The sequence below is a fragment of the Engystomops pustulosus genome, chromosome 7 (genome assembly GCF_040894005.1).
Source record: "Engystomops pustulosus chromosome 7, aEngPut4.maternal, whole genome shotgun sequence".
Taxonomy (NCBI): domain Eukaryota; kingdom Metazoa; phylum Chordata; class Amphibia; order Anura; family Leptodactylidae; genus Engystomops; species Engystomops pustulosus.
Window position 1 is genome coordinate 140,332,880 of NC_092417.1, and position 22,347 is coordinate 140,355,226.

At 46.5% G+C, this 22,347-nt stretch overlaps 25 non-coding genes across 25 annotated transcripts; 15 read left to right on the forward strand and 10 right to left on the reverse strand.

The window, feature by feature from the left end:
* The first annotated feature begins 417 nt into the window (after positions 1 to 417).
* On the forward strand, positions 418 to 491 carry TRNAT-AGU (transfer RNA threonine (anticodon AGU)). Its single transcript has one exon. It is a non-coding gene; the product is annotated as a tRNA-Thr (tRNA).
* Positions 492 to 884: 393 nt separating this feature from the next.
* TRNAS-GCU (transfer RNA serine (anticodon GCU)) lies at positions 885 to 966 on the reverse strand. The gene has a single exon. It is a non-coding gene; the product is annotated as a tRNA-Ser (tRNA).
* A 684-nt stretch (positions 967 to 1,650) lies between these two features.
* On the forward strand, positions 1,651 to 1,724 carry TRNAT-AGU (transfer RNA threonine (anticodon AGU)). Its single transcript has one exon. It is a non-coding gene; the product is annotated as a tRNA-Thr (tRNA).
* Positions 1,725 to 2,117: 393 nt separating this feature from the next.
* Positions 2,118 to 2,199, reverse strand: TRNAS-GCU (transfer RNA serine (anticodon GCU)). The gene has a single exon. It is a non-coding gene; the product is annotated as a tRNA-Ser (tRNA).
* A 684-nt stretch (positions 2,200 to 2,883) lies between these two features.
* Positions 2,884 to 2,957, forward strand: TRNAT-AGU (transfer RNA threonine (anticodon AGU)). Its single transcript has one exon. It is a non-coding gene; the product is annotated as a tRNA-Thr (tRNA).
* Positions 2,958 to 3,350: 393 nt separating this feature from the next.
* Positions 3,351 to 3,432, reverse strand: TRNAS-GCU (transfer RNA serine (anticodon GCU)). The gene has a single exon. It is a non-coding gene; the product is annotated as a tRNA-Ser (tRNA).
* Positions 3,433 to 4,116: 684 nt separating this feature from the next.
* TRNAT-AGU (transfer RNA threonine (anticodon AGU)) lies at positions 4,117 to 4,190 on the forward strand. The gene has a single exon. It is a non-coding gene; the product is annotated as a tRNA-Thr (tRNA).
* A 2,379-nt stretch (positions 4,191 to 6,569) lies between these two features.
* TRNAT-AGU (transfer RNA threonine (anticodon AGU)) lies at positions 6,570 to 6,643 on the forward strand. The gene has a single exon. It is a non-coding gene; the product is annotated as a tRNA-Thr (tRNA).
* A 1,160-nt stretch (positions 6,644 to 7,803) lies between these two features.
* Positions 7,804 to 7,877, forward strand: TRNAT-AGU (transfer RNA threonine (anticodon AGU)). Its single transcript has one exon. It is a non-coding gene; the product is annotated as a tRNA-Thr (tRNA).
* Positions 7,878 to 8,270: 393 nt separating this feature from the next.
* On the reverse strand, positions 8,271 to 8,352 carry TRNAS-GCU (transfer RNA serine (anticodon GCU)). The gene has a single exon. It is a non-coding gene; the product is annotated as a tRNA-Ser (tRNA).
* A 685-nt stretch (positions 8,353 to 9,037) lies between these two features.
* On the forward strand, positions 9,038 to 9,111 carry TRNAT-AGU (transfer RNA threonine (anticodon AGU)). Its single transcript has one exon. It is a non-coding gene; the product is annotated as a tRNA-Thr (tRNA).
* A 1,160-nt stretch (positions 9,112 to 10,271) lies between these two features.
* On the forward strand, positions 10,272 to 10,345 carry TRNAT-AGU (transfer RNA threonine (anticodon AGU)). The gene has a single exon. It is a non-coding gene; the product is annotated as a tRNA-Thr (tRNA).
* A 1,159-nt stretch (positions 10,346 to 11,504) lies between these two features.
* TRNAT-AGU (transfer RNA threonine (anticodon AGU)) lies at positions 11,505 to 11,578 on the forward strand. Its single transcript has one exon. It is a non-coding gene; the product is annotated as a tRNA-Thr (tRNA).
* A 393-nt stretch (positions 11,579 to 11,971) lies between these two features.
* Positions 11,972 to 12,053, reverse strand: TRNAS-GCU (transfer RNA serine (anticodon GCU)). Its single transcript has one exon. It is a non-coding gene; the product is annotated as a tRNA-Ser (tRNA).
* A 684-nt stretch (positions 12,054 to 12,737) lies between these two features.
* Positions 12,738 to 12,811, forward strand: TRNAT-AGU (transfer RNA threonine (anticodon AGU)). Its single transcript has one exon. It is a non-coding gene; the product is annotated as a tRNA-Thr (tRNA).
* A 393-nt stretch (positions 12,812 to 13,204) lies between these two features.
* TRNAS-GCU (transfer RNA serine (anticodon GCU)) lies at positions 13,205 to 13,286 on the reverse strand. Its single transcript has one exon. It is a non-coding gene; the product is annotated as a tRNA-Ser (tRNA).
* A 684-nt stretch (positions 13,287 to 13,970) lies between these two features.
* TRNAT-AGU (transfer RNA threonine (anticodon AGU)) lies at positions 13,971 to 14,044 on the forward strand. Its single transcript has one exon. It is a non-coding gene; the product is annotated as a tRNA-Thr (tRNA).
* A 393-nt stretch (positions 14,045 to 14,437) lies between these two features.
* TRNAS-GCU (transfer RNA serine (anticodon GCU)) lies at positions 14,438 to 14,519 on the reverse strand. Its single transcript has one exon. It is a non-coding gene; the product is annotated as a tRNA-Ser (tRNA).
* Positions 14,520 to 15,203: 684 nt separating this feature from the next.
* TRNAT-AGU (transfer RNA threonine (anticodon AGU)) lies at positions 15,204 to 15,277 on the forward strand. The gene has a single exon. It is a non-coding gene; the product is annotated as a tRNA-Thr (tRNA).
* Positions 15,278 to 15,670: 393 nt separating this feature from the next.
* On the reverse strand, positions 15,671 to 15,752 carry TRNAS-GCU (transfer RNA serine (anticodon GCU)). The gene has a single exon. It is a non-coding gene; the product is annotated as a tRNA-Ser (tRNA).
* A 3,151-nt stretch (positions 15,753 to 18,903) lies between these two features.
* On the forward strand, positions 18,904 to 18,977 carry TRNAT-AGU (transfer RNA threonine (anticodon AGU)). The gene has a single exon. It is a non-coding gene; the product is annotated as a tRNA-Thr (tRNA).
* A 393-nt stretch (positions 18,978 to 19,370) lies between these two features.
* On the reverse strand, positions 19,371 to 19,452 carry TRNAS-GCU (transfer RNA serine (anticodon GCU)). The gene has a single exon. It is a non-coding gene; the product is annotated as a tRNA-Ser (tRNA).
* A 685-nt stretch (positions 19,453 to 20,137) lies between these two features.
* On the forward strand, positions 20,138 to 20,211 carry TRNAT-AGU (transfer RNA threonine (anticodon AGU)). Its single transcript has one exon. It is a non-coding gene; the product is annotated as a tRNA-Thr (tRNA).
* Positions 20,212 to 21,370: 1,159 nt separating this feature from the next.
* On the forward strand, positions 21,371 to 21,444 carry TRNAT-AGU (transfer RNA threonine (anticodon AGU)). The gene has a single exon. It is a non-coding gene; the product is annotated as a tRNA-Thr (tRNA).
* A 393-nt stretch (positions 21,445 to 21,837) lies between these two features.
* Positions 21,838 to 21,919, reverse strand: TRNAS-GCU (transfer RNA serine (anticodon GCU)). Its single transcript has one exon. It is a non-coding gene; the product is annotated as a tRNA-Ser (tRNA).
* Positions 21,920 to 22,347: the final 428 nt, after the last annotated feature.

Genomic DNA, 22,347 nt, shown 5'->3' on the forward strand with positions numbered 1-22,347 from the left:
TGCTAAGAAGCAGCTCAATCACCTATGGAACCGCAAACCTCTAGCTCTCCACGAAGTTCCAGCTGCTATTGTCGTCTGCAAATTTGTCGGTGTGGATGCCTTTTTCAAAAAGTTTTTGCTTTTCTAATTGTCATGACTGAAAGCTTCATCCTTTTACAAGTTGCTGCCAAGTATGGAACAGAACTCCAGTACCGTGTGGGCCCTTAAAGAAAGCAGTGGAAAACGACTGCGGATAAAGGGACACACCTCAGTTGTCTACCTAGTATCTGCTCACCTTCCTTTTTGCAGCCCTGAAAAGAAAAACCATGAAGGTTTGAGCCACCCCATCAGGTCATGAAAGGTTGCAGGAATTGGAAACATCCGATAGCAGTGGCGTTTTTTTTAAGCTGCACAGCTGTGCCAGCTTTGCCCTCACAAGGCGCTGTGGCTTAGTTGGTTAAAGCGCCTGTCTAGTAAACAGGAGATCCTGAGTTCGAATCTCAGCAGTGCCTTTCTTTCTTCTCTTTTGAGCTTCTGAAGCAAACCAAAAAAAAGTTATTCGCTCACGTCTGACATCTTACTTGTCTTTCACACAGTCCTAAGGTAGACCAGTCAGGGGATCTAGAATCAGTACCAGCTAAAGGCTGCAAAGGACAAAGAGGCCTTCATCTTCATGAGAAGGCCGAGGATGCCATCAAGCATGAAAAATAAAAAGAGTGGACTTAACCCGTTGATATGCCACGTAACTTGTATGCCACACAACAAATATGCGTCTTTCCTAGCTTTAATAAGAGCCGTCTTGAGAGGTCACAGTTAAAGTCCACCATGGAGGGGACAATCACTGCTTGTCCAGTAAAAAGAGGATTAGCAAACAAAGATTTCAGCTTGGACGAAGCAGAAGAAATCGACGAGGATGGGATTCGAACCCATGCATGCAGAGCACAATGGATTAGCAGTCCATCGCCTTAACCACTCGGCCACCTCGCCCTGGTGAGCGTCGTGGTTCCCTTTGACAAACTCCCAAACAAAGTGTGCCTAGTCGGTGCCTGCAGAGTTTTGCTGATCGGTCATGGGCTGAGTGGGTCATACCTCGCCTCCTACAGTAAGTAATGCCTCAAGAAGATGCATGGAAAACCCTTGAAAGGTGGACCTATGCTAAGGGATGCCAAACCATTTCCAGACATCCCTGGCATGTCTTCCATCCATCTATTCTGCCTTATGCATGGAAAGCAGAGCAGGTAACAATTCTTGCTCTGCTAAGAAGCGGCTCAATCACCTATGGAACCGCAAACCTCTAGCTCTCCACGAAGTTCCAGCTGCTATTGTCGTCTGCAAATTTGTCGGTGTGGATGCCTTTTTCAAAAAGTTTTTGCTTTTCTAATTGTCATGACTGAAAGCTTCATCCTTTTACAAGTTGCTGCCAAGTATGGAACAGAACTCCAGTACCGTGTGGGCCCTTAAAGAAAGCAGTGGAAAACGACTGCGGATAAAGGGACACACCTCAGTTGTCTACCTAGTATCTGCTCACCTTCCTTTTTGCAGCCCTGAAAAGAAAAACCATGAAGGTTTGAGCCACCCCATCAGGTCATGAAAGGTTGCAGGAATTGGAAACATCCGATAGCAGTGGCGTTTTTTTTAAGCTGCACAGCTGTGCCAGCTTTGCCCTCACAAGGCGCTGTGGCTTAGTTGGTTAAAGCGCCTGTCTAGTAAACAGGAGATCCTGAGTTCGAATCTCAGCAGTGCCTTTCTTTCTTCTCTTTTGAGCTTCTGAAGCAAACCAAAAAAAAGTTATTCGCTCACGTCTGACATCTTACTTGTCTTTCACACAGTCCTAAGGTAGACCAGTCAGGGGATCTAGAATCAGTACCAGCTAAAGGCTGCAAAGGACAAAGAGGCCTTCATCTTCATGAGAAGGCCGAGGATGCCATCAAGCATGAAAAATAAAAAGAGTGGACTTAACCCGTTGATATGCCACGTAACTTGGATGCCACACAACAAATATGCGTCTTTCCTAGCTTTAATAAGAGCCGTCTTGAGAGGTCACAGTTAAAGTCCACCATGGAGGGGACAATCACTGCTTGTCCAGTAAAAAGAGGATTAGCAAACAAAGATTTCAGCTTGGACGAAGCAGAAGAAATTGACGAGGATGGGATTCGAACCCATGCATGCAGAGCACAATGGATTAGCAGTCCATCGCCTTAACCACTCGGCCACCTCGCCCTGGTGAGCGCCGTGGTTCCCTTTGACAAACTCCCAAACAAAGTGTGCCTAGTCGGTGCCTGCAGAGTTTTGCTGATCGGTCATGGGCTGAGTGGGTCATACCTCGCCTCCTACAGTAAGTAATGCCTCAAGAAGATGCATGGAAAACCCTTGAAAGGTGGACCTATGCTAAGGGATGCCAAACCATTTCCAGACATCCCTGGCATGTCTTCCATCCATCTATTCTGCCTTATGCATGGAAAGCAGAGCAGGTAACAATTCTTGCTCTGCTAAGAAGCGGCTCAATCACCTATGGAACCGCAAACCTCTAGCTCTCCACGAAGTTCCAGCTGCTATTGTCGTCTGCAAATTTGTCGGTGTGGATGCCTTTTTCAAAAAGTTTTTGCTTTTCTAATTGTCATGACTGAAAGCTTCATCCTTTTACAAGTTGCTGCCAAGTATGGAACAGAACTCCAGTACCGTGTGGGCCCTTAAAGAAAGCAGTGGAAAACGACTGCGGATAAAGGGACACACCTCAGTTGTCTACCTAGTATCTGCTCACCTTCCTTTTTCCAGCCCTGAAAAGAAAAACCATGAAGGTTTGAGCCACCCCATCAGGTCATGAAAGGTTGCAGGAATTGGAAACATCCGATAGCAGTGGCGTTTTTTTTAAGCTGCACAGCTGTGCCAGCTTTGCCCTCACAAGGCGCTGTGGCTTAGTTGGTTAAAGCGCCTGTCTAGTAAACAGGAGATCCTGAGTTCGAATCTCAGCAGTGCCTTTCATTCTTCTCTTTTGAGCTTCTGAAGCAAACCAAAAAAAAGTTATTCGCTCACGTCTGACATCTTACTTGTCTTTCACACAGTCCTAAGGTAGACCAGTCAGGGGATCTAGAATCAGTACCAGCTAAAGGCTGCAAAGGACAAAGAGGCCTTCATCTTCATGAGAAGGCCGAGGATGCCATCAAGCATGAAAAATAAAAAGAGTGGACTTAACCCGTTGATATGCCACGTAACTTGTATGCCACACAACAAATATGCGTCTTTCCTAGCTTTAATAAGAGCCGTCTTGAGAGGTCACAGTTAAAGTCCACCATGGAGGGGACAATCACTGCTTGTCCAGTAAAAAGAGGATTAGCAAACAAAGATTTCAGCTTGGACGAAGCAGAAGAAATTGACGAGGATGGGATTCGAACCCATGCATGCAGAGCACAATGGATTAGCAGTCCATCGCCTTAACCACTCGGCCACCTCGCCCTGGTGAGCGCCGTGGTTCCCTTTGACAAACTCCCAAACAAAGTGTGCCTAGTCGGTGCCTGCAGAGTTTTGCTGATCGGTCATGGGCTGAGTGGGTCATACCTCGCCTCCTACAGTAAGTAATGCCTCAAGAAGATGCATGGAAAACCCTTGAAAGGTGGACCTATGCTAAGGGATGCCAAACCATTTCCAGACATCCCTGGCATGTCTTCCATCCATCTATTCTGCCTTATGCATGGAAAGCAGAGCAGGTAACAATTCTTGCTCTGCTAAGAAGCGGCTCAATCACCTATGGAACCGCAAACCTCTAGCTCTCCACGAAGTTCCAGCTGCTATTGTCGTCTGCAAATTTGTCGGTGTGGATGCCTTTTTCAAAAAGTTTTTGCTTTTCTAATTGTCATGACTGAAAGCTTCATCCTTTTACAAGTTGCTGCCAAGTATGGAACAGAACTCCAGTACCGTGTGGGCCCTTAAAGAAAGCAGTGGAAAACGACTGCGGATAAAGGGACACACCTCAGTTGTCTACCTAGTATCTGCTCACCTTCCTTTTTCCAGCCCTGAAAAGAAAAACCATGAAGGTTTGAGCCACCCCATCAGGTCATGAAAGGTTGCAGGAATTGGAAACATCCGATAGCAGTGGCGTTTTTTTTAAGCTGCACAGCTGTGCCAGCTTTGCCCTCACAAGGCGCTGTGGCTTAGTTGGTTAAAGCGCCTGTCTAGTAAACAGGAGATCCTGAGTTCGAATCTCAGCAGTGCCTTTCTTTCTTCTCTTTTGAGCTTCTGAAGCAAACCAAAAAAAAGTTATTCGCTCACGTCTGACATCTTACTTGTCTTTCACACAGTCCTAAGGTAGACCAGTCAGGGGATCTAGAATCAGTACCAGCTAAAGGCTGCAAAGGACAAAGAGGCCTTCATCTTCATGAGAAGGCCGAGGATGCCATCAAGCATGAAAAATAAAAAGAGTGGACTTAACCCGTTGATATGCCACGTAACTTGTATGCCACACAACAAATATGCGTCTTTCCTAGCTTTAATAAGAGCCGTCTTGAGAGGTCACAGTTAAAGTCCACCATGGAGGGGACAATCACTGCTTGTCCAGTAAAAAGAGGATTAGCAAACAAAGATTTCAGCTTGGACGAAGCAGAAGAAATCGACGAGGATGGGATTCGAACCCATGCATGCAGAGCACAATGGATTAGCAGTCCATCGGCTTAACCACTCGGCCACCTCGCCCTGGTGAGCGCCGTGGTTCCCTTTGACAAACTCCCAAACAAAGTGTGCCTAGTCGGTGCCTGCAGAGTTTTGCTGATCGGTCATGGGCTGAGTGGGTCATACCTCGCCTCCTACAGTAAGTAATGCCTCAAGAAGATGCATGGAAAACCCTTGAAAGGTGGACCTATGCTAAGGGATGCCAAACCATTTCCAGACATCCCTGGCATGTCTTCCATCCATCTATTCTGCCTTATGCATGGAAAGCAGAGCAGGTAACAATTCTTGCTCTGCTAAGAAGCGGCTCAATCACCTATGGAACCGCAAACCTCTAGCTCTCCACGAAGTTCCAGCTGCTATTGTCGTCTGCAAATTTGTCGGTGTGGATGCCTTTTTCAAAAAGTTTTTGCTTTTCTAATTGTCATGACTGAAAGCTTCATCCTTTTACAAGTTGCTGCCAAGTATGGAACAGAACTCCAGTACCGTGTGGGCCCTTAAAGAAAGCAGTGGAAAACGACTGCGGATAAAGGGACACACCTCAGTTGTCTACCTAGTATCTGCTCACCTTCCTTTTTGCAGCCCTGAAAAGAAAAACCATGAAGGTTTGAGCCACCCCATCAGGTCATGAAAGGTTGCAGGAATTGGAAACATCCGATAGCAGTGGCGTTTTTTTTAAGCTGCACAGCTGTGCCAGCTTTGCCCTCACAAGGCGCTGTGGCTTAGTTGATTAAAGCGCCTGTCTAGTAAACAGGAGATCCTGAGTTCGAATCTCAGCAGTGCCTTTCTTTCTTCTCTTTTGAGCTTCTGAAGCAAACCAAAAAAAAGTTATTCGCTCACGTCTGACATCTTACTTGTCTTTCACACAGTCCTAAGGTAGACCAGTCAGGGGATCTAGAATCAGTACCAGCTAAAGGCTGCAAAGGACAAAGAGGCCTTCATCTTCATGAGAAGGCCGAGGATGCCATCAAGCATGAAAAATAAAAAGAGTGGACTTAACCCGTTGATATGCCACGTAACTTGTATGCCACACAACAAATATGCGTCTTTCCTAGCTTTAATAAGAGCCGTCTTGAGAGGTCACAGTTAAAGTCCACCATGGAGGGGACAATCACTGCTTGTCCAGTAAAAAGAGGATTAGCAAACAAAGATTAGCAGAAGAAATCGACGAGGATGGGATTCGAACCCATGCATGCAGAGCACAATGGATTAGCAGTCCATCGGCTTAACCACTCGGCCACCTCGCCCTGGTGAGCGCCGTGGTTCCCTTTGACAAACTCCCAAACAAAGTGTGCCTAGTCGGTGCCTGCAGAGTTTTGCTGATCGGTCATGGGCTGAGTGGGTCATACCTCGCCTCCTACAGTAAGTAATGCCTCAAGAAGATGCATGGAAAACCCTTGAAAGGTGGACCTATGCTAAGGGATGCCAAACCATTTCCAGACATCCCTGGCATGTCTTCCATCCATCTATTCTGCCTTATGCATGGAAAGCAGAGCAGGTAACAATTCTTGCTCTGCTAAGAAGCGGCTCAATCACCTATGGAACCGCAAACCTCTAGCTCTCCACGAAGTTCCAGCTGCTATTGTCGTCTGCAAATTTGTCGGTGTGGATGCCTTTTTCAAAAAGTTTTTGCTTTTCTAATTGTCATGACTGAAAGCTTCATCCTTTTACAAGTTGCTGCCAAGTATGGAACAGAACTCCAGTACCGTGTGGGCCCTTAAAGAAAGCAGTGGAAAACGACTGCGGATAAAGGGACACACCTCAGTTGTCTACCTAGTATCTGCTCACCTTCCTTTTTGCAGCCCTGAAAAGAAAAACCATGAAGGTTTGAGCCACCCCATCAGGTCATGAAAGGTTGCAGGAATTGGAAACATCCGATAGCAGTGGCGTTTTTTTTAAGCTGCACAGCTGTGCCAGCTTTGCCCTCACAAGGCGCTGTGGCTTAGTTGGTTAAAGCGCCTGTCTAGTAAACAGGAGATCCTGAGTTCGAATCTCAGCAGTGCCTTTCTTTCTTCTCTTTTGAGCTTCTGAAGCAAACCAAAAAAAAGTTATTCGCTCACGTCTGACATCTTACTTGTCTTTCACACAGTCCTAAGGTAGACCAGTCAGGGGATCTAGAATCAGTACCAGCTAAAGGCTGCAAAGGACAAAGAGGCCTTCATCTTCATGAGAAGGCCGAGGATGCCATCAAGCATGAAAAATAAAAAGAGTGGACTTAACCCGTTGATATTCCACGTAACTTGTATGCCACACAACAAATATGCGTCTTTCCTAGCTTTAATAAGAGCCGTCTTGAGAGGTCACAGTTAAAGTCCACCATGGAGGGGACAATCACTGCTTGTCCAGTAAAAAGAGGATTAGCAAACAAAGATTTCAGCTTGGACGAAGCAGAAGAAATCGACGAGGATGGGATTCGAACCCATGCATGCAGAGCACAATGGATTAGCAGTCCATCGGCTTAACCACTCGGCCACCTCGCCCTGGTGAGCGCTGTTGTTCCCTTTGACAAACTCCCAAACAAAGTGTGCCTAGTCGGTGCCTGCAGAGTTTTGCTGATCGGTCATGGGCTGAGTGGGTCATACCTCGCCTCCTACAGTAAGTAATGCCTCAAGAAGATGCATGGAAAACCCTTGAAAGGTGGACCTATGCTAAGGGATGCCAAACCATTTCCAGACATCCCTGGCATGTCTTCCATCCATCTATTCTGCCTTATGCATGGAAAGCAGAGCAGGTAACAATTCTTGCTCTGCTAAGAAGCGGCTCAATCACCTATGGAACCGCAAACCTCTAGCTCTCCACGAAGTTCCAGCTGCTATTGTCGTCTGCAAATTTGTCGGTGTGGATGCCTTTTTCAAAAAGTTTTTGCTTTTCTAATTGTCATGACTGAAAGCTTCATCCTTTTACAAGTTGCTGCCAAGTATGGAACAGAACTCCAGTACCGTGTGGGCCCTTAAAGAAAGCAGTGGAAAACGACTGCGGATAAAGGGACACACCTCAGTTGTCTACCTAGTATCTGCTCACCTTCCTTTTTGCAGCCCTGAAAAGAAAAACCATGAAGGTTTGAGCCACCCCATCAGGTCATGAAAGGTTGCAGGAATTGGAAACATCCGATAGCAGTGGCGTTTTTTTTTAAGCTGCACAGCTGTGCCAGCTTTGCCCTCACAAGGCGCTGTGGCTTAGTTGGTTAAAGCGCCTGTCTAGTAAACAGGAGATCCTGAGTTCGAATCTCAGCAGTGCCTTTCTTTCTTCTCTTTTGAGCTTCTGAAGCAAACCAAAAAAAAGTTATTCGCTCACGTCTGACATCTTACTTGTCTTTCACACAGTCCTAAGGTAGACCAGTCAGGGGATCTAGAATCAGTACCAGCTAAAGGCTGCAAAGGACAAAGAGGCCTTCATCTTCATGAGAAGGCCGAGGATGCCATCAAGCATGAAAAATAAAAAGAGTGGACTTAACCCGTTGATAAGCCACGTAACTTGTATGCCACACAACAAATATGCGTCTTTCCTAGCTTTAATAAGAGCCGTCTTGAGAGGTCACAGTTAAAGTCCACCATGGAGGGGACAATCACTGCTTGTCCAGTAAAAAGAGGATTAGCAAACAAAGATTTCAGCTTGGACGAAGCAGAAGAAATCGACGAGGATGGGATTCGAACCCATGCATGCAGAGCACAATGGATTAGCAGTCCATCGCCTTAACCACTCGGCCACCTCGCCCTGGTGAGCGCCGTGGTTCCCTTTGACAAACTCCCAAACAAAGTGTGCCTAGTCGGTGCCTGCAGAGTTTTGCTGATCGGTCATGGGCTGAGTGGGTCATACCTCGCCTCCTACAGTAAGTAATGCCTCAAGAAGATGCATGGAAAACCCTTGAAAGGTGGACCTATGCTAAGGGATGCCAAACCATTTCCAGACATCCCTGGCATGTCTTCCATCCATCTATTCTGCCTTATGCATGGAAAGCAGAGCAGGTAACAATTCTTGCTCTGCTAAGAAGCGGCTCAATCACCTATGGAACCGCAAACCTCTAGCTCTCCACGAAGTTCCAGCTGCTATTGTCGTCTGCAAATTTGTCGGTGTGGATGCCTTTTTCAAAAAGTTTTTGCTTTTCTAATTGTCATGACTGAAAGCTTCATCCTTTTACAAGTTGCTGCCAAGTATGGAACAGAACTCCAGTACCGTGTGGGCCCTTAAAGAAAGCAGTGGAAAACGACTGCGGATAAAGGGACACACCTCAGTTGTCTACCTAGTATCTGCTCACCTTCCTTTTTGCAGCCCTGAAAAGAAAAACCATGAAGGTTTGAGCCACCCCATCAGGTCATGAAAGGTTGCAGGAATTGGAAACATCCGATAGCAGTGGCGTTTTTTTTTAAGCTGCACAGCTGTGCCAGCTTTGCCCTCACAAGGCGCTGTGGCTTAGTTGGTTAAAGCGCCTGTCTAGTAAACAGGAGATCCTGAGTTCGAATCTCAGCAGTGCCTTTCTTTCTTCTCTTTTGAGCTTCTGAAGCAAACCAAAAAAAAGTTATTCGCTCACGTCTGACATCTTACTTGTCTTTCACACAGTCCTAAGGTAGACCAGTCAGGGGATCTAGAATCAGTACCAGCTAAAGGCTGCAAAGGACAAAGAGGCCTTCATCTTCATGAGAAGGCCGAGGATGCCATCAAGCATGAAAAATAAAAAGAGTGGACTTAACCCGTTGATATGCCACGTAACTTGTATGCCACACAACAAATATGCGTCTTTCCTAGCTTTAATAAGAGCCGTCTTGAGAGGTCACAGTTAAAGTCCACCATGGAGGGGACAATCACTGCTTGTCCAGTAAAAAGAGGATTAGCAAACAAAGATTTCAGCTTGGACGAAGCAGAAGAAATCGACGAGGATGGGATTCAAACCCATGCATGCAGAGCACAATGGATTAGCAGTCCATCGCCTTAACCACTCGGCCACCTCGCCCTGGTGAGCGCCGTGGTTCCCTTTGCCAAACTCCCAAACAAAGTGTGCCTAGTCGGTGCCTGCAGAGTTTTGCTGATCGGTCATGGGTTGAGTGGGTCATACCTCGCCTCCTACAGTAAGTAATGCCTCAAGAAGATGCATGGAAAACCCTTGAAAGGTGGACCTATGCTAAGGGATGCCAAACCATTTCCAGACATCCCTGGCATGTCTTCCATCCATCTATTCTGCCTTATGCATGGAAAGCAGAGCAGGTAACAATTCTTGCTCTGCTAAGAAGCGGCTCAATCACCTATGGAACCGCAAACCTCTAGCTCTCCACGAAGTTCCAGCTGCTATTGTCGTCTGCAAATTTGTCGGTGTGGATGCCTTTTTCAAAAAGTTTTTGCTTTTCTAATTGTCATGACTGAAAGCTTCATCCTTTTACAAGTTGCTGCCAAGTATGGAACAGAACTCCAGTACCGTGTGGGCCCTTAAAGAAAGCAGTGGAAAACGACTGCGGATAAAGGGACACACCTCAGTTGTCTACCTAGTATCTGCTCACCTTCCTTTTTGCAGCCCTGAAAAGAAAAACCATGAAGGTTTGAGCCACCCCATCAGGTCATGAAAGGTTGCAGGAATTGGAAACATCCGATAGCAGTGGCGTTTTTTTTTAAGCTGCACAGCTGTGCCAGCTTTGCCCTCACAAGGCGCTGTGGCTTAGTTGGTTAAAGCGCCTGTCTAGTAAACAGGAGATCCTGAGTTCGAATCTCAGCAGTGCCTTTCTTTCTTCTCTTTTGAGCTTCTGAAGCAAACCAAAAAAAAGTTATTCGCTCACGTCTGACATCTTACTTGTCTTTCACACAGTCCTAAGGTAGACCAGTCAGGGGATCTAGAATCAGTACCAGCTAAAGGCTGCAAAGGACAAAGAGGCCTTCATCTTCATGAGAAGGCCGAGGATGCCATCAAGCATGAAAAATAAAAAGAGTGGACTTAACCCGTTGATATGCCACGTAACTTGTATGCCACACAACAAATATGCGTCTTTCCTAGCTTTAATAAGAGCCGTCTTGAGAGGTCACAGTTAAAGTCCACCATGGAGGGGACAATCACTGCTTGTCCAGTAAAAAGAGGATTAGCAAACAAAGATTTCAGCTTGGACGAAGCAGAAGAAATCGACGAGGATGGGATTCGAACCCATGCATGCAGAGCACAATGGATTAGCAGTCCATCACCTTAACCACTCGGCCACCTCGCCCTGGTGAGCGCCATGGTTCCCTTTGACAAACTCCCAAACAAAGTGTGCCTAGTCGGTGCCTGCAGAGTTTTGCTGATCGGTCATGGGCTGAGTGGGTCATACCTCGCCTCCTACAGTAAGTAATGCCTCAAGAAGATGCATGGAAAACCCTTGAAAGGTGGACCTATGCTAAGGGATGCCAAACCATTTCCAGACATCCCTGGCATGTCTTCCATCCATCTATTCTGCCTTATGCATGGAAAGCAGAGCAGGTAACAATTCTTGCTCTGCTAAGAAGCAGCTCAATCACCTATGGAACCGCAAACCTCTAGCTCTCCACGAAGTTCCAGCTGCTATTGTCGTCTGCAAATTTGTCGGTGTGGATGCCTTTTTCAAAAAGTTTTTGCTTTTCTAATTGTCATGACTGAAAGCTTCATCCTTTTACAAGTTGCTGCCAAGTATGGAACAGAACTCCAGTACCGTGTGGGCCCTTAAAGAAAGCAGTGGAAAACGACTGCGGATAAAGGGACACACCTCAGTTGTCTACCTAGTATCTGCTCACCTTCCTTTTTGCAGCCCTGAAAAGAAAAACCATGAAGGTTTGAGCCACCCCATCAGGTCATGAAAGGTTGCAGGAATTGGAAACATCCGATAGCAGTGGCGTTTTTTTTAAGCTGCACAGCTGTGCCAGCTTTGCCCTCACAAGGCGCTGTGGCTTAGTTGGTTAAAGCGCCTGTCTAGTAAACAGGAGATCCTGAGTTCGAATCTCAGCAGTGCCTTTCTTTCTTCTCTTTTGAGCTTCTGAAGCAAACCAAAAAAAAGTTATTCGCTCACGTCTGACATCTTACTTGTCTTTCACACAGTCCTAAGGTAGACCAGTCAGGGGATCTAGAATCAGTACCAGCTAAAGGCTGCAAAGGACAAAGAGGCCTTCATCTTCATGAGAAGGCCGAGGATGCCATCAAGCATGAAAAATAAAAAGAGTGGACTTAACCCGTTGATATGCCACGTAACTTGTATGCCACACAACAAATATGCGTCTTTCCTAGCTTTAATAAGAGCCGTCTTGAGAGGTCACAGTTAAAGTCCACCATGGAGGGGACAATCACTGCTTGTCCAGTAAAAAGAGGATTAGCAAACAAAGATTTCAGCTTGGACGAAGCAGAAGAAATCGACGAGGATGGGATTCGAACCCATGCATGCAGAGCACAATGGATTAGCAGTCCATCGCCTTAACCACTCGGCCACCTCGCCCTGGTGAGCGTCGTGGTTCCCTTTGACAAACTCCCAAACAAAGTGTGCCTAGTCGGTGCCTGCAGAGTTTTGCTGATCGGTCATGGGCTGAGTGGGTCATACCTCGCCTCCTACAGTAAGTAATGCCTCAAGAAGATGCATGGAAAACCCTTGAAAGGTGGACCTATGCTAAGGGATGCCAAACCATTTCCAGACATCCCTGGCATGTCTTCCATCCATCTATTCTGCCTTATGCATGGAAAGCAGAGCAGGTAACAATTCTTGCTCTGCTAAGAAGCGGCTCAATCACCTATGGAACCGCAAACCTCTAGCTCTCCACGAAGTTCCAGCTGCTATTGTCGTCTGCAAATTTGTCGGTGTGGATGCCTTTTTCAAAAAGTTTTTGCTTTTCTAATTGTCATGACTGAAAGCTTCATCCTTTTACAAGTTGCTGCCAAGTATGGAACAGAACTCCAGTACCGTGTGGGCCCTTAAAGAAAGCAGTGGAAAACGACTGCGGATAAAGGGACACACCTCAGTTGTCTACCTAGTATCTGCTCACCTTCCTTTTTGCAGCCCTGAAAAGAAAAACCATGAAGGTTTGAGCCACCCCATCAGGTCATGAAAGGTTGCAGGAATTGGAAACATCCGATAGCAGTGGCGTTTTTTTTAAGCTGCACAGCTGTGCCAGCTTTGCCCTCACAAGGCGCTGTGGCTTAGTTGGTTAAAGCGCCTGTCTAGTAAACAGGAGATCCTGAGTTCGAATCTCAGCAGTGCCTTTCTTTCTTCTCTTTTGAGCTTCTGAAGCAAACCAAAAAAAAGTTATTCGCTCACGTCTGACATCTTACTTGTCTTTCACACAGTCCTAAGGTAGACCAGTCAGGGGATCTAGAATCAGTACCAGCTAAAGGCTGCAAAGGACAAAGAGGCCTTCATCTTCATGAGAAGGCCGAGGATGCCATCAAGCATGAAAAATAAAAAGAGTGGACTTAACCCGTTGATATGCCACGTAACTTGGATGCCACACAACAAATATGCGTCTTTCCTAGCTTTAATAAGAGCCGTCTTGAGAGGTCACAGTTAAAGTCCACCATGGAGGGGACAATCACTGCTTGTCCAGTAAAAAGAGGATTAGCAAACAAAGATTTCAGCTTGGACGAAGCAGAAGAAATTGACGAGGATGGGATTCGAACCCATGCATGCAGAGCACAATGGATTAGCAGTCCATCGCCTTAACCACTCGGCCACCTCGCCCTGGTGAGCGCCGTGGTTCCCTTTGACAAACTCCCAAACAAAGTGTGCCTAGTCGGTGCCTGCAGAGTTTTGCTGATCGGTCATGGGCTGAGTGGGTCATACCTCGCCTCCTACAGTAAGTAATGCCTCAAGAAGATGCATGGAAAACCCTTGAAAGGTGGACCTATGCTAAGGGATGCCAAACCATTTCCAGACATCCCTGGCATGTCTTCCATCCATCTATTCTGCCTTATGCATGGAAAGCAGAGCAGGTAACAATTCTTGCTCTGCTAAGAAGCGGCTCAATCACCTATGGAACCGCAAACCTCTAGCTCTCCACGAAGTTCCAGCTGCTATTGTCGTCTGCAAATTTGTCGGTGTGGATGCCTTTTTCAAAAAGTTTTTGCTTTTCTAATTGTCATGACTGAAAGCTTCATCCTTTTACAAGTTGCTGCCAAGTATGGAACAGAACTCCAGTACCGTGTGGGCCCTTAAAGAAAGCAGTGGAAAACGACTGCGGATAAAGGGACACACCTCAGTTGTCTACCTAGTATCTGCTCACCTTCCTTTTTCCAGCCCTGAAAAGAAAAACCATGAAGGTTTGAGCCACCCCATCAGGTCATGAAAGGTTGCAGGAATTGGAAACATCCGATAGCAGTGGCGTTTTTTTTAAGCTGCACAGCTGTGCCAGCTTTGCCCTCACAAGGCGCTGTGGCTTAGTTGGTTAAAGCGCCTGTCTAGTAAACAGGAGATCCTGAGTTCGAATCTCAGCAGTGCCTTTCATTCTTCTCTTTTGAGCTTCTGAAGCAAACCAAAAAAAAGTTATTCGCTCACGTCTGACATCTTACTTGTCTTTCACACAGTCCTAAGGTAGACCAGTCAGGGGATCTAGAATCAGTACCAGCTAAAGGCTGCAAAGGACAAAGAGGCCTTCATCTTCATGAGAAGGCCGAGGATGCCATCAAGCATGAAAAATAAAAAGAGTGGACTTAACCCGTTGATATGCCACGTAACTTGTATGCCACACAACAAATATGCGTCTTTCCTAGCTTTAATAAGAGCCGTCTTGAGAGGTCACAGTTAAAGTCCACCATGGAGGGGACAATCACTGCTTGTCCAGTAAAAAGAGGATTAGCAAACAAAGATTTCAGCTTGGACGAAGCAGAAGAAATTGACGAGGATGGGATTCGAACCCATGCATGCAGAGCACAATGGATTAGCAGTCCATCGCCTTAACCACTCGGCCACCTCGCCCTGGTGAGCGCCGTGGTTCCCTTTGACAAACTCCCAAACAAAGTGTGCCTAGTCGGTGCCTGCAGAGTTTTGCTGATCGGTCATGGGCTGAGTGGGTCATACCTCGCCTCCTACAGTAAGTAATGCCTCAAGAAGATGCATGGAAAACCCTTGAAAGGTGGACCTATGCTAAGGGATGCCAAACCATTTCCAGACATCCCTGGCATGTCTTCCATCCATCTATTCTGCCTTATGCATGGAAAGCAGAGCAGGTAACAATTCTTGCTCTGCTAAGAAGCGGCTCAATCACCTATGGAACCGCAAACCTCTAGCTCTCCACGAAGTTCCAGCTGCTATTGTCGTCTGCAAATTTGTCGGTGTGGATGCCTTTTTCAAAAAGTTTTTGCTTTTCTAATTGTCATGACTGAAAGCTTCATCCTTTTACAAGTTGCTGCCAAGTATGGAACAGAACTCCAGTACCGTGTGGGCCCTTAAAGAAAGCAGTGGAAAACGACTGCGGATAAAGGGACACACCTCAGTTGTCTACCTAGTATCTGCTCACCTTCCTTTTTCCAGCCCTGAAAAGAAAAACCATGAAGGTTTGAGCCACCCCATCAGGTCATGAAAGGTTGCAGGAATTGGAAACATCCGATAGCAGTGGCGTTTTTTTTAAGCTGCACAGCTGTGCCAGCTTTGCCCTCACAAGGCGCTGTGGCTTAGTTGGTTAAAGCGCCTGTCTAGTAAACAGGAGATCCTGAGTTCGAATCTCAGCAGTGCCTTTCTTTCTTCTCTTTTGAGCTTCTGAAGCAAACCAAAAAAAAGTTATTCGCTCACGTCTGACATCTTACTTGTCTTTCACACAGTCCTAAGGTAGACCAGTCAGGGGATCTAGAATCAGTACCAGCTAAAGGCTGCAAAGGACAAAGAGGCCTTCATCTTCATGAGAAGGCCGAGGATGCCATCAAGCATGAAAAATAAAAAGAGTGGACTTAACCCGTTGATATGCCACGTAACTTGTATGCCACACAACAAATATGCGTCTTTCCTAGCTTTAATAAGAGCCGTCTTGAGAGGTCACAGTTAAAGTCCACCATGGAGGGGACAATCACTGCTTGTCCAGTAAAAAGAGGATTAGCAAACAAAGATTTCAGCTTGGACGAAGCAGAAGAAATCGACGAGGATGGGATTCGAACCCATGCATGCAGAGCACAATGGATTAGCAGTCCATCGCCTTAACCACTCGGCCACCTCGCCCTGGTGAGCGCCGTGGTTCCCTTTGACAAACTCCCAAACAAAGTGTGCCTAGTCGGTGCCTGCAGAGTTTTGCTGATCGGTCATGGGCTGAGTGGGTCATACCTCGCCTCCTACAGTAAGTAATGCCTCAAGAAGATGCATGGAAAACCCTTGAAAGGTGGACCTATGCTAAGGGATGCCAAACCATTTCCAGACATCCCTGGCATGTCTTCCATCCATCTATTCTGCCTTATGCATGGAAAGCAGAGCAGGTAACAATTCTTGCTCTGCTAAGAAGCGGCTCAATCACCTATGGAACCGCAAACCTCTAGCTCTCCACGAAGTTCCAGCTGCTATTGTCGTCTGCAAATTTGTCGGTGTGGATGCCTTTTTCAAAAAGTTTTTGCTTTTCTAATTGTCATGACTGAAAGCTTCATCCTTTTACAAGTTGCTGCCAAGTATGGAACAGAACTCCAGTACCGTGTGGGCCCTTAAAGAAAGCAGTGGAAAACGACTGCGGATAAAGGGACACACCTCAGTTGTCTACCTAGTATCTGCTCACCTTCCTTTTTGCAGCCCTGAAAAGAAAAACCATGAAGGTTTGAGCCACCCCATCAGGTCATGAAAGGTTGCAGGAATTGGAAACATCCGATAGCAGTGGCGTTTTTTTTAAGCTGCACAGCTGTGCCAGCTTTGCCCTCACAAGGCGCTGTGGCTTAGTTGGTTAAAGCGCCTGTCTAGTAAACAGGAGATCCTTAATTCGAATCTCAGCAGTGCCTTTCTTTCTTCTCTTTTGAGCTTCTGAAGCAAACCAAAAAAAAGTTATTCGCTCACGTCTGACATCTTACTTGTCTTTCACACAGTCCTAAGGTAGACCAGTCAGGGGATCTAGAATCAGTACCAGCTAAAGGCTGCAAAGGACAAAGAGGCCTTCATCTTCATGAGAAGGCCGAGGATGCCATCAAGCATGAAAAATAAAAAGAGTGGACTTAACCCGTTGATATGCCACGTAACTTGTATGCCACACAACAAATATGCGTCTTTCCTAGCTTTAATAAGAGCCGTCTTGAGAGGTCACAGTTAAAGTCCACCATGGAGGGGACAATCACTGCTTGTCCAGTAAAAAGAGGATTAGCAAACAAAGATTTCAGCTTGGACGAAGCAGAAGAAATCGACGAGGATGGGATTCGAACCCATGCATGCAGAGCACAATGGATTAGCAGTCCATCGGCTTAACCACTCGGCCACCTCGCCCTGGTGAGCGCCGTGGTTCCCTTTGACAAACTCCCAAACAAAGTGTGCCTAGTCGGTGCCTGCAGAGTTTTGCTGATCGGTCATGGGCTGAGTGGGTCATACCTCGCCTCCTACAGTAAGTAATGCCTCAAGAAGATGCATGGAAAACCCTTGAAAGGTGGACCTATGCTAAGGGATGCCAAACCATTTCCAGACATCCCTGGCATGTCTTCCATCCATCTATTCTGCCTTATGCATGGAAAGCAGAGCAGGTAACAATTCTTGCTCTGCTAAGAAGCGGCTCAATCACCTATGGAACCGCAAACCTCTAGCTCTCCACGAAGTTCCAGCTGCTATTGTCGTCTGCAAATTTGTCGGTGTGGATGCCTTTTTCAAAAAGTTTTTGCTTTTCTAATTGTCATGACTGAAAGCTTCATCCTTTTACAAGTTGCTGCCAAGTATGGAACAGAACTCCAGTACCGTGTGGGCCCTTAAAGAAAGCAGTGGAAAACGACTGCGGATAAAGGGACACACCTCAGTTGTCTACCTAGTATCTGCTCACCTTCCTTTTTGCAGCCCTGAAAAGAAAAACCATGAAGGTTTGAGCCACCCCATCAGGTCATGAAAGGTTGCAGGAATTGGAAACATCCGATAGCAGTGGCGTTTTTTTTAAGCTGCACAGCTGTGCCAGCTTTGCCCTCACAAGGCGCTGTGGCTTAGTTGATTAAAGCGCCTGTCTAGTAAACAGGAGATCCTGAGTTCGAATCTCAGCAGTGCCTTTCTTTCTTCTCTTTTGAGCTTCTGAAGCAAACCAAAAAAAAGTTATTCGCTCACGTCTGACATCTTACTTGTCTTTCACACAGTCCTAAGGTAGACCAGTCAGGGGATCTAGAATCAGTACCAGCTAAAGGCTGCAAAGGACAAAGAGGCCTTCATCTTCATGAGAAGGCCGAGGATGCCATCAAGCATGAAAAATAAAAAGAGTGGACTTAACCCGTTGATATGCCACGTAACTTGTATGCCACACAACAAATATGCGTCTTTCCTAGCTTTAATAAGAGCCGTCTTGAGAGGTCACAGTTAAAGTCCACCATGGAGGGGACAATCACTGCTTGTCCAGTAAAAAGAGGATTAGCAAACAAAGATTTCAGCTTGGACGAAGCAGAAGAAATCGACGAGGATGGGATTCGAACCCATGCATGCAGAGCACAATGGATTAGCAGTCCATCGGCTTAACCACTCGGCCACCTCGCCCTGGTGAGCGCCGTGGTTCCCTTTGACAAACTCCCAAACAAAGTGTGCCTAGTCGGTGCCTGCAGAGTTTTGCTGATCGGTCATGGGCTGAGTGGGTCATACCTCGCCTCCTACAGTAAGTAATGCCTCAAGAAGATGCATGGAAAACCCTTGAAAGGTGGACCTATGCTAAGGGATGCCAAACCATTTCCAGACATCCCTGGCATGTCTTCCATCCATCTATTCTGCCTTATGCATGGAAAGCAGAGCAGGTAACAATTCTTGCTCTGCTAAGAAGCGGCTCAATCACCTATGGAACCGCAAACCTCTAGCTCTCCACGAAGTTCCAGCTGCTATTGTCGTCTGCAAATTTGTCGGTGTGGATGCCTTTTTCAAAAAGTTTTTGCTTTTCTAATTGTCATGACTGAAAGCTTCATCCTTTTACAAGTTGCTGCCAAGTATGGAACAGAACTCCAGTACCGTGTGGGCCCTTAAAGAAAGCAGTGGAAAACGACTGCGGATAAAGGGACACACCTCAGTTGTCTACCTAGTATCTGCTCACCTTCCTTTTTGCAGCCCTGAAAAGAAAAACCATGAAGGTTTGAGCCACCCCATCAGGTCATGAAAGGTTGCAGGAATTGGAAACATCCGATAGCAGTGGCGTTTTTTTTTAAGCTGCACAGCTGTGCCAGCTTTGCCCTCACAAGGCGCTGTGGCTTAGTTGGTTAAAGCGCCTGTCTAGTAAACAGGAGATCCTGAGTTCGAATCTCAGCAGTGCCTTTCTTTCTTCTCTTTTGAGCTTCTGAAGCAAACCAAAAAAAAGTTATTCGCTCACGTCTGACATCTTACTTGTCTTTCACACAGTCCTAAGGTAGACCAGTCAGGGGATCTAGAATCAGTACCAGCTAAAGGCTGCAAAGGACAAAGAGGCCTTCATCTTCATGAGAAGGCCGAGGATGCCATCAAGCATGAAAAATAAAAAGAGTGGACTTAACCCGTTGATATGCCACGTAACTTGTATGCCACACAACAAATATGCGTCTTTCCTAGCTTTAATAAGAGCCGTCTTGAGAGGTCACAGTTAAAGTCCACCATGGAGGGGACAATCACTGCTTGTCCAGTAAAAAGAGGATTAGCAAACAAAGATTTCAGCTTGGACGAAGCAGAAGAAATCGACGAGGATGGGATTCGAACCCATGCATGCAGAGCACAATGGATTAGCAGTCCATCGCCTTAACCACTCGGCCACCTCGCCCTGGTGAGCGCCGTGGTTCCCTTTGCCAAACTCCCAAACAAAGTGTGCCTAGTCGGTGCCTGCAGAGTTTTGCTGATCGGTCATGGGTTGAGTGGGTCATACCTCGCCTCCTACAGTAAGTAATGCCTCAAGAAGATGCATGGAAAACCCTTGAAAGGTGGACCTATGCTAAGGGATGCCAAACCATTTCCAGACATCCCTGGCATGTCTTCCATCCATCTATTCTGCCTTATGCATGGAAAGCAGAGCAGGTAACAATTCTTGCTCTGCTAAGAAGCGGCTCAATCACCTATGGAACCGCAAACCTCTAGCTCTCCACGAAGTTCCAGCTGCTATTGTCGTCTGCAAATTTGTCGGTGTGGATGCCTTTTTCAAAAAGTTTTTGCTTTTCTAATTGTCATGACTGAAAGCTTCATCCTTTTACAAGTTGCTGCCAAGTATGGAACAGAACTCCAGTACCGTGTGGGCCCTTAAAGAAAGCAGTGGAAAACGACTGCGGATAAAGGGACACACCTCAGTTGTCTACCTAGTGTCTGCTCACCTTCCTTTTTGCAGCCCTGAAAAGAAAAACCATGAAGGTTTGAGCCACCCCATCAGGTCATGAAAGGTTGCAGGAATTGGAAACATCCGATAGCAGTGGCGTTTTTTTTTAAGCTGCACAGCTGTGCCAGCTTTGCCGTCACAAGGCGCTGTGGCTTAGTTGGTTAAAGCGCCTGTCTAGTAATCAGGAGATCCTGAGTTCGAATCTCAGCAGTGCCTTTCTTTCTTCTCTTTTGAGCTTCTGAAGCAAACCAAAAAAAAGTTATTCGCTCACGTCTGACATCTTACTTGTCTTTCACACAGTCCTAAGGTAGACCAGTCAGGGGATCTAGAATCAGTACCAGCTAAAGGCTGCAAAGGACAAAGAGGCCTTCATCTTCATGAGAAGGCCGAGGATGCCATCAAGCATGAAAAATAAAAAGAGTGGACTTAACCCGTTGATATGCCACGTAACTTGTATGCCACACAACAAATATGCGTCTTTCCTAGCTTTAATAAGAGCCGTCTTGAGAGGTCACAGTTAAAGTCCACCATGGAGGGGACAATCACTGCTTGTCCAGTAAAAAGAGGATTAGCAAACAAAGATTTCAGCTTGGACGAAGCAGAAGAAATCGACGAGGATGGGATTCGAACCCATGCATGCAGAGCACAATGGATTAGCAGTCCATCACCTTAACCACTCGGCCACCTCGCCCTGGTGAGCGCCGTGGTTCCCTTTGACAAACTCCCAAACAAAGTGTGCCTAGTCGGTGCCTGCAGAGTTTTGCTGATCGGTCATGGGCTGAGTGGGTCATACCTCGCCTCCTACAGTAAGTAATGCCTCAAGAAGATGCATGGAAAACCCTTGAAAGGTGGACCTATGCTAAGGGATGCCAAACCATTTCCAGACATCCCTGGCATGTCTTCCATCCATCTATTCTGCCTTATGCATGGAAAGCAGAGCAGGTAACAATTCTTGCTCTGCTAAGAAGCGGCTCAATCACCTATGGAACCGCAAACCTCTAGCTCTCCACGAAGTTCCAGCTGCTATTGTCGTCTGCAAATTTGTCGGTGTGGATGCCTTTTTCAAAAAGTTTTTGCTTTTCTAATTGTCATGACTGAAAGCTTCATCCTTTTACAAGTTGCTGCCAAGTATGGAACAGAACTCCAGTACCGTGTGGGCCCTTAAAGAAAGCAGTGGAAAACGACTGCGGATAAAGGGACACACCTCAGTTGTCTACCTAGTATCTGCTCACCTTCCTTTTTCCAGCCCTGAAAAGAAAAACCATGAAGGTTTGAGCCACCCCATCAGGTCATGAAAGGTTGCAGGAATTGGAAACATCCGATAGCAGTGGCGTTTTTTTTAAGCTGCACAGCTGTGCCAGCTTTGCCCTCACAAGGCGCTGTGGCTTAGTTGGTTAAAGCGCCTGTCTAGTAAACAGGAGATCCTGAGTTCGAATCTCAGCAGTGCCTTTCTTTCTTCTCTTTTGAGTTTCTGAAGCAAACCAAAAAAAAGTTATTCGCTCACGTCTGACATCTTACTTGTCTTTCACACAGTCCTAAGGTAGACCAATCAGGGGATCTAGAATCAGTACCAGCTAAAGGCTGCAAAGGACAAAGAGGCCTTCATCTTCATGAGAAGGCCGAGGATGCCATCAAGCATGAAAAATAAAAAGAGTGGACTTAACCCGTTGATATGCCACGTAACTTGTATGCCACACAACAAATATGCGTCTTTCCTAGCTTTAATAAGAGCCGTCTTGAGAGGTCACAGTTAAAGTCCACCATGGAGGGGACAATCACTGCTTGTCCAGTAAAAAGAGGATTAGCAAACAAAGATTTCAGCTTGGACGAAGCAGAAGAAATCGACGAGGATGGGATTCGAACCCATGCATGCAGAGCACAATGGATTAGCAGTCCATCGCCTTAACCACTCGGCCACCTCGCCCTGGTGAGCGCCGTGGTTCCCTTTGACAAACTCCCAAACAAAGTGTGCCTAGTCGGTGCCTGCAGAGTTTTGCTGATCGGTCATGGGCTGAGTGGGTCATACCTCGCCTCCTACAGTAAGTAATGCCTCAAGAAGATGGATGGAAAACCCTTGAAAGGTGGACCTATGCTAAGGGATGCCAAACCATTTCCAGACATCCCTGGCATGTCTTCCATCCATCTATTCTGCCTTATGCATGGAAAGCAGAGCAGGTAACAATTCTTGCTCTGCTAAGAAGCGGCTCAATCACCTATGGAACCGCAAACCTCTAGCTCTCCACGAAGTTCCAGCTGCTATTGTCGTCTGCAAATTTGTCGGTGTGGATGCCTTTTTCAAAAAGTTTTTGCTTTTCTAATTGTCATGACTGAAAGCTTCATCCTTTTACAAGT